Here is an 11,776-nt window from a genome sequence, read left to right as displayed (position 1 = left end):
ATTTATCTGTAACTCCAACTTGTTTTCAAGATTTTGGATCAATTTCACTGTCATTATTTGGAATTCTTTATCAGGTAGGTTCCCTATCTCTTCCTCTTTTGTTTGGGTTGGTAGGCATTTATCCTGTTCCTTTATTTGCTGGGTATTTCTCTGCCTCTTCATCTTGCTTATATTGCTGTGTTTGGGATCGACTTTCCGTCTTCTGGCAGTTTGTGGAGTTCACTTTATTGTGGAGTTTCCTCGCTGTGGGTGAGGTTGGACGGGTGGCTTGTCAAGTTTCCCTCATTAGGGAAGCTTGTGTCGGTGTTCTGATGGGTGGAGCTGGATTTCTTCTCTATGGAGTGCAATGAAGTGTCCAGTAATGAGTTATGAGATGTCAGTGGGTTTGGAGTGACTTTGGGCAGCCTGTATATTGAAGCTCAGGGCTATTTTCCTGTGTTGCTGGAGAATTTGCCTGGCATGTCTTGCTCTGGAACTTGTTGACCCTTGGGTGGTGCTTAGTTTCAGTGTGGGTATGGAGGCATTTGATGAGCTCCTATCGATTTATGTTCCCTGTAGTCAGGAGTTCTCTGGTGTTCTCAGGATTCTGACTTAAGCCTCCTGCCTCTGGTTTTCAGTTTTATTCTTGCAGTAGCCTCTAGACTTCTCTCTCTGTCACTTCCAAGGTGGTTCCCTCTTAGCTTCTGTTTGCTGGTCTCTTCAGTGTCTAATTTCCACCCTGACACTAGGGGGCGGTGGTGGACATTTTTTAAGGCTCAGTTGTTCAGTCCTGTTCTGGGAAGGGAGGAATGCTGCAGACAAATATCTCTGGCATCTGTGTGGAGTGCTCACAGTGTCTCGGCCACACTGGGTTTGCCCCCACTCACGGCGTGTGTGCTGTCCCAGTCTACACTGCACAGGCTCTAGGTTGCTCTGCTGATAACTGTCTGAGGCCGGCCTGGGTTGCATGCACATCCCAGGTCTAAGCCACTCAGGTTCAGGTACCCAGGTACTCCACAAAGGCACAGACTCGGTTGGGCCTGTGTTTTGTGCCCTTCCCCGGTCTGAGCAGCTAAGGTGACCAGGTGTTTGGTGAGCACGGTCTATGCAACTTATCACCTCCCTTGGTCCCTCCCGCTAGGTGTTCTGGGTGTACAGCCGGCGCACCTTCTCAGGCAGATGTTGACTGGCCAGAAACCCAAAAAGTCTTGGTTAGCAATGAAGCCTGCCTGCAGTTTGGTATCAGATGTCTTTCTGGGGCCGCGATTGCCCCTTCTGGCTCTGGCTGCCCTCCCCTGCCTGTCTCGGTGGGGGATGGGCCATCCACAGCTGGCTAGCTCTGCTCAGTCCTTTGTTCTGTGAGCAAGGCTGGCGGAGTCTTAGCTTAGGGGTTTTCACCTTTTCGCGGGGTAGCTATCCCACAGTCTGCTTTGCTATCTCCAGTTAGCTGTCTCAGAGGCCCTCGCAGCATTCAGGCCCGGTCCTTACTCTAAGCAGTTCAGCCGGCTCCTCCATGCCCAGCCCCCGCATGCTAATGGCAGATGCGGGCGTCTGCTCTGCTTCTCCACTGGGAGTTACCGTTGGGCACGTAAGCTGTGAGTTTTAATTATTTATTACTTTTTCTCCCGGTTATGTTGCCCTTTGAGGTTCCAAGGCTCGCCACAGACTCACCTGTGAGAGTGTTTCCTGGTGTTCGGAGATTTCTCTCTTTTTTATGCCTTCCTTTCCGGGACAGAGCTCCATCCCTACCTCTTTTGTTTCTCTTTTTATCTTACATTTTTTTCCTACCTCCTTTTGAAGACAGTGGGCTGCTTTTCTGGGTGCCTGAATCCTCTGCCGGCATTCAGAAGTTGTTTTGTGGAATTTATTCCACTTACAAATGTTCTTTTGATGAATTTGTGGGGGAGAAAGTGGTCTCACCATCCTATTCTTCCACCATCTTGTTCCCTCCCCAATCTTTTCTTTTTCACTTAGAGATTCCATTTAATATTTCCTTAAGACTGACTTAGTGGTGATGAACTCCTTTGGCTTTTGCTTGTCTGCAAAGCTTTTTACCCATCATTTAAGACTGAATGGTATCTTTATCAGACAAGATTACAGATTTTTTTTTCTTTTAGCACTTAGAATATATTATACCACTCCATCCTAGCCTGCAAAGTTTCTGCTGAAAAGTGAGCTGACAGTGTTATGCATGTTCCCATGTATGTAACTCATTGTTTTTCTCTTGCTGCTTTTAAGAGTCTCTTCATATCTCTAAATTTTGACATTTTAATTTTAATGTGTTTTTATGTAAACTTCTTTTGGTTCATCTTGGGGAATCTCTGTCCTTTCTGTACAAGGATGTCTATTTTCTTCCCCAGGCCAGGAAAATTTTTAACTATATTTTTTTCAAATAATTCACCCACTCCTTTCTCTCTTCTTTCCTTCTGGGACTCCTAAATGAAAATGTTAGTACAGGTAGTGTTGTACCATAGGTATCTTAAATTATCTTCTTTATCTTAATTCTTTATTCCTTTTTTTAAAATTAATCTTTGGTGATTTCCATTATTCTGTCTTTTATATTATGGATCCATTCTCCTATATCATCTAATCTACTGTTGAACTCCTCTAGTGTATTTTCATTTTAGTTACTGTATTCTTTGGCACTGATTGATTCTTTGTACGTTTTATAACTCTTTCTTGAAGTCCTTACAGTGTTCATCCATTCTTCTCCTAAGTTCTCTGAACAATTTTATGATGATTAGCTTGAAATCATTATCAGGAAAATTGCTTATCTTTGTTTCTTTTAGTTGTTTTTTCCTAAGGTTTTTGTCTTATTCTTTTATTTGTAATATATTTCTCTATATCCTCATTTTGACAAATTCTCTGTGTTTGTTTCTTTGTGTTAGATAGGACTATTACATCTCCAAGTTTTGAAGAATTAGCCTTATAGAGGAGAAGTTCTTTGGGGCCAAACATCACACTTCCCTTGGACATCAGAATCAGATGTTTCAGGGGTATTTTCTATGTAGGCTGCATGAAATTTTTATTTTGTCAAGGCTGAGTGCTTTGGGTGCTCTGGGATCCAGGGCTGACTTCCACTCTGGATGACTGTGAGACCATGCCTTATGCAATTTCTGTGGATGTGCTGGTGGGAGCAGACCTCTGGCATGGCTGACCAAGAGGCTTGGTGGTGTGAGATGGCTATGAGCATGAAGTTGGTTGGAGCATGCCCCTGGCACTAACAGGTTAGAGGGAAGATTCCAAAATGGCACCCACAAGTACTGGTGTCAGCACAGTAGAATGAGATCACAAAAGTGGATTCTGCCAGTTCCTGGAGAGCTGACTCTTGGAGGCTCTCTAACATAAGTTGCCCTGACCCCAGTACCTTTCAAGCTGCCATCTCTGTGCTGGGACTTAAAGCAAGAGACCTTTTGAAGGCATCTTTAAGAGTAGATTCTTGATTTCTGACAGCCCTCTGACTCTCACCAGTGTTAAGTTCTACTGGTTTCCAAAGCCAGACGTTTCGGTAATTAATCTTCTTGGTACAGAACACTCAGGTTGGCAAGTCCAATGTGGAGATCAGTCTCCTCTCTCCTAGGGGAGAATCTCTGTAGGTAATGTTTCCCACCTGCGCTGGGCATCAGGTCCTGACTATACCACATGTCTGCCCCTTCTACTCATTTTATTGTGGTTCCTTCTTCTATCTTTAGTTGTGGAAAATCTTTACTGCTTAGTCTTCAGGTTGTTCTCAGAGATAGTTACTCTGTAAACAGTTGTCGTATTGAAGTGTGTGTGGGAGGAGGTGAACAGAAGATCTTCCTAATTCACCATCTTGATTTCTATGCAATTATTATTTTAGAGCTTCTTCCCATCTTTACATGTTCTTTAGGTGTTTTGCCTTCGTTCAAGTGGTGAAGTATTAAAGGAGGATTCAGCAAAACCTGAAAGGAGCTCTAAGCCCTAACCTTCAGAGTTATTCAGAGTGGGACACAAGGAGTATTTTATACTCCCATGCCATGCAGTCATTGACTGTGGGCTACTTAGTAATGGAGCAGGATTTTGGGTAAGACAGTTCCTTCATCAGAAGCAGTCTCTGTAATGAACTGGCAGCAGAAGCTGAGTCCTTCAGTCCTAAAAGGAGATATAGGTAGTGCATTATATTATCAACCACAAAAATAAATGGCAAAGCCCTCATGTTTCCTTGGAAATAATTATCATCAATTTTTGGATTTTCAAAGTGACAAGGTGAAATATTTTCATGACATATGCTTCTAAGACAGTTAATTATATAGTAGTCACTTTAGAAATGGAAGTTCCAGGTGCCTCAATAACAACTAAATCCTATGTTAAGAATAAGAAATTTTCTGTGATCACTATTTCACACCACTCAGCATTTTCAGTCATTCTTAAAATAATTAGTCTTATTTGTAAATGGAAAGTTGTTACCAGTTGAGTGAACATCTGTTCTTTCTGGATTAAAATGTCCAAGTGTCTTGTTAAATTTTGTTGTAGTTATTCCCAATAGTTCCAAGGAGGTTTCTGGTATTTTTTATGGTTACTGTGTAGACATACCAAAAATTGCTATGGAATTTTGTATCCTCATTTGTGGGGAAAATAGAGAGCCAATTCTCTTTTTTTGTCTGTGTCTAAATGTTGCAAAATGCAGCAACCTCATCATTACATCACCTAATGAAGTTACTTATTAACAATTTCTATGGTGTGTGCCCTTTGATTCATTTTTCACTATAGTGAAAAAAGAAGAGAAAGTCAGGTGAATTTGGGAATGTAATTAGACTTGGCTGAGCCTTGAGTCACAGTTGTTGCTCACTATGCACACAATTGGGAGATGCATAAATAAAGCCAGTATCCCTGCATCAATGATAGTGCTATAAAAAATAAGCCTCACATAAATTTGTAAAGGCTGTTGTACATATAAAATACAAGCCTTGGATTTATCCCAAGTAAATCACATCAGGAGTATTTGCTTTGGTCACTAATTAAGTTATATGGAAAGGCCAAATTCACCTGGGAATAGCAAAGCCATAGCTTCCTTAAGACATTATAAGGATGACATATAAGAAAGCCTTAACTTACATGCCTGTATTCTCCTCAGTTCACATTCAAAACATCAAGATTTCCATTGAGGCATGCAGAAAGCTCCCTCTAGAAGATGTAGACAAGTGCATTAATAAATCATGACCATCGTTAGAGTCTTTAAACCAATATTTTGTGATCAGGCATGCTTCTCATTATCAGTTCTGAAGCTAGATAGAAATATTGCATGTATGGGACATTAATTCATGAAATTGCTGTAGTTGACTAGTTGCCAAAGATTACTAGCAATACAATAATGGTTTAGAAAACAGTCAAGACATTTTACTTGCAAAGTGTCTATAGAGATATGTAACCGCTAATAAATCTGTGTAGCCCTTGTTCACTCATTCCACCTTTGGGCACAGTAAGATGACCCTGATTCTTTCTGTGTTTGTGCATATGCTTGCTAGTCTATCCCAACATTTTTCAACTGTGCCTATGAATTCATACGCTTATATTTTCAGATTGTGTACAGCAAAGTCACTTAGGAATAAACTGGAATTTGTGAATCCAGATGAAATTGTGTCATTCTAAGCACTGTCCAGTTTTTAGCAGATGCAGAAAGCTAAACTTTCCACCCAAACCACATAAGAAAATTAGTGATGACTACAAATATGACACCAATGACATCAGGGAGCTCCGTAATTCCAAGTATAAGTTTACCATATGAGATGTTTAAGGATGTTACAATTAAATCAGCATTTAGTTCATCAACTCCTTCTTAATTTTAATTAAGGTAGAAAACTTCTTTGTCTAGGCTAGCTCTAACTGCATGCTGATGCTGCTGTTGCTAAGTCGCTTCAGTCATGTCCGACTCTGTGCGACCCCATAGACAGAAGCCCACCAGGCTCCCCCGTCCCTGGGGGGGACACATATTTTAGAAGATTGTATCAATATTTTAACATAAAAATGATATAAAAATAAACCTGTGGCATAATTCACTCTTACCCATTCTGTGCACACTCAATTTATTTTAAAGTTTATTTAACGTAAAGATTTTGTTTGCAAAATATCATTGAATTTAAATATTTATGATAAGCACTTAAATATTAAGGGATCATTTGTCTCAACGCATTTTTTCCTGGAAGAATGACGCCTTTGAAGGCTGTTACCAAAATGTAGTTATTCAGCCCCTCTATATTCCTATTTGTTAAATGAATATGTAGTTAAAATCATAGTAAAGCAGGCATTATTTACTCAATAAACCTTAACAGCTTTATGAAAAATTCCTTATCTGTTGTGAGAAAAGTGGTGCTTATAATATGAAAGCTCACTGAAATTTGCCCTTGATGGACTCTGTTCTAACAGAATTAAAGTATCTGTCTCTAGCAAAGGACTATTTCTGAAATAATTTGGTCATAAGTATAATTTGTCATTTTATCAAACCATGTAAGGAAATGAGAAGATGGTCATTTTGGTTTTCATTTTAGAGTAGTTTTTTGTCATGGCAGGCTAGATCTTGACAGTTCTTTGAGTAAGACACTGTGGCCCCTTTTGTACACAGCTTTCACACTGAAATTATTCCCCTTTTCTAGGGATAAATAGTGGAGAAGGCAATGGCAACCCACTCCAGTACTCTTGCCTGGAAAATCCCATGGACGGAGGAGCCTAGAAGGTTGCAGTCCATGGGGTCAGGAAGAGTCGGACACAACTGAGCAACTTCATTTTCACTTTTCACTTTCATGCATTGGAGAAGGAAATGGCAACCCACTCCAGTGGAGAATCCCAGGGACGGAGGAACCTGGTGGGCTGCCGTCTATGGTGTTGCACAGAGTTGGACACGACTGAAGTGACTCAGCAGCAGCAGGGATAAATGAAATAAGAAGACCATTAGTGCACAATGAAGCCTAAGTTCCTTTATCTTAAACCAGTAGATACTCAATACAGAAATAATCCTCACAGTTTTTGTAAATATAGGCAAAAGTTCTATGTCCAAGCACAGCCTGGCCTGAGCTGTAGAAAGACCAGTACATATTGTTCAGAGACCCAAGCTAGAGTTAGGCCAAAAGATGGAAATCTAAAGAGATTTCTTTTGACCTGTGTCTTAAAGCTTATTCTAGTCTCCTGTCTGAAAGTTGTTATATCTAGAATCGCAATCCATCTCTCTACTCTATGTCACCTTGTCCTTTTCTGTAATCTGTGCCTAATTCTCACCCTTTTCATTGTATAAATAGAGAGACTCAGTTTTCAAGTGAAAGCAGATCAATTATGGGACTGTCCTAAACTTGCTAACAAATTCTATCTTCTTTTAATAGCCAGCACCTTAAATCAAATTAAGGTAGAAGGATACTGAGAGTCACTGAAGAGCAGAAATGGAGAAAATTGCACGAATGCTGTAGAAAATGGCAAGAAGTATGAGAAAAATGAGTGAGCTCCCCAAAATCTAGGTGATTACTTATAAATACTTACTACAATGAGAACTTTATAATTTTGCATTTGCAGTGATACAGGGACAAAGAAAATCTAAACTGTAATGTAACAACTGAACTGAACTGAACTGAAGGAAACGATTCAAAAGATATATTTTTGGGGATAAATTTTGGACTAATTATTTTATAAAAGAATCTTCTGACAAAATGTAGTCCACTGGAAAAGGGAATGGCAAACCACTTCAGAAAACTTGCCTTGAGAACCCCATGAACAGTATGAAAAGGCAAAAAGATAGGATAATGAAAGATGAACTCCCCAGTTTGGTAGGTGCCCAATATGCTACTGGAGAATAGTGGAAAATAACTCCAGATGGAATGAAGAGATGGAGCCAAAGCAAAAACAATACCCAGTTGTGGGTATGACTCATGATAAAAGCAGTGTCCCATACTGAAAGAGCAATATTGCATAGGAACCTGGAATGTTAGGTTCATGAATCAAGGCAAATTGGAAGTGGTCAAACAGAAGATGGCAAGAGTGAACATCGACATTTTAGCAATCAGTGAACTAAAATGGACTGGAATGGTTGAATTTAACTCAGATGACTGTTACATCTACTACTGTGGGCAAGAATCCCTTAGAAAAAATGGAGTAGCCATCATAGTCAAAAAAGAGCCTAAAATGCAGTACTTGGATGCAATCTCAAAAATGACAGAACGATCTCTGTTCATTTCCAAGGAAAGCCATTCAATGTCAGAGTAATCCAAGTCTATGCCCTACCAGTAATGCTGAAGAAGCTGAAGTTGAACGGTTCTATGAAGATCTACAAGACCTTCTAGAATTAACACCCCAAAAAGATGTCCTTTTCATTATAGGGGACTGGAATGCAAAAGTAGGAAGTCAAGAAACACCTGGAATACCAGGCAAATTTGGCCTTGGAGTACTAAATGAATCAGGGCAAAAGCTAATAGAGTTTTGCTAAGAAAACACACTGGTCAGAGCAAACACCCTCTTCCAACAACACAAGAGAAGACTCTACACATGGACATGGTCAACATCGAAATCAGACTGATCATATTCTTTGCAGCCAAAGAAGGAGAAGCTCCATACGGTCAGCCAAAACAAGACGAAGAGCTGACTGTGGCTCAGATCATGAACTCCTTATTGACAAATTCATACTTAAATTGAAGAAAGTAGGGAAAACCACTAGACCATTCAGGTATGACCTAAATCAAATCCCTTATGATTATACAGTGGAAGTGAGAAATATATTTAAGGGACTAGATCTGATAGAGTGCCTGATGAACTATGGACGGAGGTTCATGACATTACACAGGAGAAAGGGATCAAGACAATCTCCAAGAAAAATAAATGAAAACAAGCAAAATGGCTGTGAGAGGGCTTTACAAATAGCTGTGAAAATAAAAGCAAAAAGCAAAGGATCAAAGGAAAGATAAATCCATTTGAATGCAGAGTTCCAAAGAATATCAAGGAGAGATAAGAAAGCCTTCCCCAGTGATCAGTGCAAAGAAATAGAGGAAAACAATAGAATGGGAATGACTAGAGATCTCTTCAAGAATTGGAGATACCAAGGGAACATTTTATGAAAGTGCAGTTCAGTTCAGTTGCTCAGTCGTGTCTGACTCTTCACTACCCCATGGACCACAGCATGCCAGGCCTCCCTGTCCATCACCAACTCCCGGAATTTACTCAAACTCATCCCCATTGAGTCAATGATGCCATCCAACCATCTCATCCTCTGTCATCCCCTTCTCCTGCCCTCAATCTTTCCCAGCATCCAAGTCTTTTCATGCAAAAATGGGCTCAATAAAGGACAGAAATGGTATGAACCTAACAGAAGCAGAAGATATTAAGAAGAGTTGGAAAGAATACACAGAAGTACTGTACAAAAAAGATCTTCATGATCCAGAAGGTCACAATGGTGTGATCACTCACCTAGAGCCAGACATCCTGGAATATGAAGTCAAATGGACTTCGGGAAGCATCACTACAAACAAAGCTAGTGGAGGTGATGGAATTCCAGTTGAGCTATTTCAAATCCTAAAAGATGATGCTGTGCAAGTGCTGCACTCAATATGCCAGCATATTTGGAAAACTCAGCAGTGGCCACAGGATGAGAAAAGTTCAGTTTTCATTCCAATCCCAAAGAAAAGCAATGCCAAAGAATGCTCAAACGACTACACAATTACACTCATCCCACATGCTAGTAAAGTAATGCTCAAAATTCTCCAAGCCAGGCTTCAGCAATATGTGAACTGTGAACTTCCAGATGTTCAATCTTGTTTTAGAAAAGGCAGAGGACCAGAGATCAATATGTCAGCATCTGTTGTATCATCACAAAAGCAAGAGAATTCCAGAAAAACATCTATTTCTACTTTATTGAATATGCCAAAATCTTTGACTGTGTGGATCACAATAAATTGTGGAAAATTCTTAAAGAGATGGGACTACCAGACCACCTGACCTACCTCCTGAGAAATCTGTATGCAGGCCAAGAAGCAACAGTTAGAATTGGACATGTTACAACAGACTGGTTCCAAATTGGGAAAGGAGTACATTAAGGCTCTATATTGTCACCCTGCTTATTTAACTTATATGCAGAGTACATCATGCAAATTACTGGGCTGGATGAAGCACAAGCTGGAATCAAGTTTTCCAGGAGAAATATCAATGACCTCAGATGAGCAGACAGCACCATCCTTATGGCAGAAAGTGAAGAAGAACTAAAGAGCCTCTTGATGAAAGTGAAAGAAGAGAGTGAAAAAGTTGGCTTAAAACTCAACATTCAGAAAAGTAAGATCATGGCATCTGGTCCCATCACTTAGGGCAAATAGATGGGAAAACAATGGAAACAGTGAGAGACCTTATTTGGGGGGGGGGGGGCTTCAAAATCACTGCGATGGTGACTACAGTCCTGAAATTAAAAGACACTTACTCCTTGGAAGGAAAGTATGACCAACCTAGATAGCATATTAAAAAGGAGAGACATTACTTTGCCACCCAAGTCCATCTAGTGAAAGCTATGGTTTTTCCAGTAGTCATGTATGAATGTGCGAGTTGAACTATAAAGAAAGTTGAGTGCCGAAGAATTGATGCTTTTGAACTGTGGTGTTGGAGAAGACTCTTGAGAGTCCCTTGGACTGCAAGGACATCCACCCACTCCATCCTAAAGGAGATCAGTCCTGAGTGTTCATTGGAAAGACTGATGTTGAAGCTGAAATTCCAATACTTTGGCCACCTGATGCGAAGAGCTGACTCATTTGAAAAGACCCTGATGCTGGGTAAGATTGAAGGCAGGAAGAGAAGGGGATGACAGAGGATGAGATTGTTCGATGGCATCACCGACTCAATGGACATGAGTTTGGGTAAGTTCCATGAGTTGGTGATAGACAGGGAGGCGTGGCATGCTGCTGTCCATAGGGTCACAAAGAGTCGGACACAATTGAGTGATTGAACTGAACTGAAAAGAATCTTGACTATACTGTCAAGACATGTTATATTTTGCTAGATAATAGAAAAGTCTCTGACTGTTAGAAGGAAATCTAGTTTCATCTCTTGCTAAGCAAAGACTTGTTACCAGTCTTCTTTACTGATTCACTGACTATTCATTCATTCAAGAACAGTTTCACTGAGTATCTGTCATATGGGGGTCACTTCAGTCGTGTCCGACTCTGTGTGACCCCATAGACGGAAGCCCACCAGGCTCCCCCGTCCCTGGGATTCTCCAGGCAAGACTACTGGAGTGGGTTGCCATTTCCTTCTCCAATGTGTGAAAGTGAAAAGTGAAAGTGAAGTCTCTCAGTCATTACCGACCCCTAGCGACCCCATGGACTGCAGCCCGCCAGGCTCCTCCATCCATGGGATTTTCCAGGCAAGAGTACTGGAGTGGCTTGCCATTGCCTTCTCCGACTGAGGATAATAGTGAACAACAAATTTCTTGTCCTCAATGAGTTTTTTGTTTTGTTGAGGAGAATAAAATAAACCTGTATACACATAGATTATTATCTGATACTGGTAAGTGCTATGAGGAACCAGAAATGAGATGATGGGTTAGGGTATCAGTTCAGTTCAGTTCAGTTTAGTCGTTCAGTCATGTCTGACTTTTTGTGACCCCATGAATCACAGCATGCCAGGCCTCCGTGTCCATCACCAACTCCCAGAATTCACTCAAACTCACGTCCATCAAGTTGGTGATGCCATCCAGCCATCTCATTCTCTGTCGTCCCCTTCTCCTCCTGCCCCCAATCCCTCCCAGCATCAGAGTCTTTTCCAGTGAGTCAACTCATCGCATGAGGTGGCCAAAGTATTGGAGCTTCAGCTTTAGCATCAGTCC

Source organism: Moschus berezovskii, chromosome 12 (genome assembly GCF_049115385.1).
Source record: "Moschus berezovskii isolate FMDL1 chromosome 12, NW_MosBer_1.0, whole genome shotgun sequence".
NCBI classification, from domain to species: domain Eukaryota; kingdom Metazoa; phylum Chordata; class Mammalia; order Artiodactyla; family Moschidae; genus Moschus; species Moschus berezovskii.
Note: the sequence above shows the minus strand (reverse complement) of the source record.